This window comes from Staurois parvus, unplaced genomic scaffold (genome assembly GCF_062004578.1).
Source record: "Staurois parvus isolate SC_StPar_1 unplaced genomic scaffold, SC_StPar_1.0 ptg003922l, whole genome shotgun sequence".
NCBI classification, from domain to species: Eukaryota; Metazoa; Chordata; class Amphibia; order Anura; family Ranidae; genus Staurois; species Staurois parvus.
Genome location: NW_028321717.1, coordinates 167,501 through 170,000, shown reverse-complemented (window position 1 = coordinate 170,000; position 2,500 = coordinate 167,501).

The window sequence follows — 2,500 nt, the reverse complement described above, 5'->3', positions numbered from 1 at the left end:
GTCCGCGGGTCCTGGATGCCGGCCGGGGGCACCCGGGAGCCGGGCGCGAGCTCTGGAGCCGTCCGCGGGCAGCGGCCGCGGTTGTCCGGGGAAGCTGGCCGGGGGGCACCCGGGAGCCGGCCGCCATGTCTGGAGCCGTCCGCGGGCAGCGGCCGCGGTTGTCCCGGGAAGCTGACCGGCGGCACTCGGAGTCTGGAGCCGTCCGCGGGTCCTGGAAGCCGGCCTGGGGCACCCGGGAGCCGGCCGCCATGTCTGGAGCCGTCCGCGGGTCCTGGAAGCCGGCCGGGGGCGCCCGGGAGCCGGGCGCGAGCTCTGGAGCCGTCCGCGGTCAGCGGTTGTCTCGGGAAGCTGACCGGCGGGACCCGGGAGCCGACCGCCATGTCTGGAGCCGTCCGCGGGCGTCCGCGGGTCCGGGAAGCCGGCCGGAGGCGCCCGGGAGCCGGGCGCGAGCTCTGGAGCCGTCCGCGGTCAGCGGTTGTCTCGGGAAGCTGACCGGCGGGACCCGGGAGCCGACCGCGATGTCTGGAGCCGTCCGCGGGTCCTGGAAGCCGGCCGGGGGCACCCGGGAGCCGGCCGCGAGCTCTGGAGCCGTCCGCGGTCAGCGGTTGTCTCGGGAAGCTGGCCGGCGGCACTTGGGGAGTCTGGAGCCGTCCGCGGCTCCTGGAAGCCGGCCGGGGGCACCCGGGAGCCGGCCGCGATGTCTGGAGCCGTCCGCGGGTCCTGGAAGCCGGCCGGGGGCACCCGGGAGCCGGCCGCGATGTCTGGAGCCGTCCGCGGGCAGCCGCGGGTCCGGGAAGCCGGCCGGAGGCACCCGGGAGCCGGCCGCGATGTCTGGAGCCGTCCGCGGAGTTCCGCGGGTCCGGGAAGCCGGCCGGGGGCACCCGGGAGCCGGCCGCGAGCTCTGGAGCCGTCCGCGGTCAGCGGTTGTCTCGGGAAGCTGGCCGGCGGCACTTGGGGAGTCTGGAGCCGTCCGCGGCTCCTGGAAGCCGGCCGGGGGCACCCGGGAGCCGGCCGCGATGTCTGGAGCCGTCCGCGGGTCCTGGAAGCCGGCCGGGGGCACCCGGGAGCCGGCCGCGATGTCTGGAGCCGTCGGCGGGCAGCCGCGGGTCCGGGAAGCCGGCCGGAGGCACCCGGGAGCCGGCCGCGATGTCTGGAGCCGTCCGCGGGCAGCGGCCGCGGCTCGGAGCCGGCCGCGGTTTGCGGTTGTCTCGGGAAGCTGACCGGCGGCACTTTGCGGCGTTCCGGCCGCGATCCCCGCGGAAGTGGCGAATGAGGTCGGGACCTCGGATGAGAGAACCGGGGAGGGCGGCCCGGGGTCCCCGCTTTTCCCGGTCAACGTCGGGCGGCCTCCGGTCGTCCAGACCCGGGCCGGGAACCCTCCTGCAGATTACTGGGAGGGGGTAGACGGTGACAGAGCGAGCCCGGCTTTCACCCCCTCGCCCACCCGCACGGGACCGCTCCCCGCTAGCCGGGCCAAGATCGATGGAGCCCCCCGCGCCCTGCGGGGAGGGGAGAGCGCGCCCAGGCCCCGAGCCCCAGGGGGGGGGCCGCGGTTGTCTCGGGAAGCTGACCGACGGCACTTTGTGGCGTCCTGGCCGCGATCCCCTCGGAAGTCGCGAATGAGGTCGGGACCTCGGATGAGAGAACCGGGGAGGGCGGCCCGGGGTCCCCGCTTTTCCCGGTCAACGTCGGGCGGCCTCCGGTCGTCCAGACCCGGGCCGGGAACCCTCCTGCAGATTACTGGGAGGGGGTAGACGGTGACAGAGCGAGCCCGGCTTTTACCCCCTCGCCCACCCCCACGGGACCGCTCCCCGCTAGCCGGGCCAAGATCGATGGAGCCCCCCGCGCCCTGCGGGGAGGGGAGAGCGCGCCCAGGCCCCGAGCCCCAGGGGGGGGCCGCGGTTGTCTCGGGAAGCTGACCGACGGCACTTTGTGGCGTCCTGGCCGCGATCCCCTCGGAAGTCGCGAATGAGGTCGGGACCTCGGATGAGAGAACCGGGGAGGGCGGCCCGGGGTCCCCGCTTTTCCCGGTCAACGTCGGGCGGCCTCCGGTCGTCCAGACCCGGGCCGGGAACCCTCCTGCAGATTACTGGGAGGGGGTAGACGGTGACAGAGCGAGCCCGGCTTTTACCCCCTCGCCCACCCCCACGGGACCGCTCCCCGCTAGCCGGGCCAAGATCGATGGAGCCCCCCGCGCCCTGCGGGGAGGGGAGAGCGCGCCCAGGCCCCGAGCCCCAGGGGGGGGGCCGCGGTTGTCTCGGGAAGCTGACCGACGGCACTTTGTGGCGTCCTGGCCGCGATCCCCTCGGAAGTCGCGAATGAGGTCGGGACCTCGGATGAGAGAACCGGGGAGGGCGGCCCGGGGTCCCCGCTTTTCCCGGTCAACGTCGGGCGGCCTCCGGTCGTCCAGACCCGGGCCGGGAACCCTCCTGCAGATTACTGGGAGGGGGTAGACGGTGACAGAGCGAGCCCGGCTTTTACCCCCTCGCCCACCCCCACG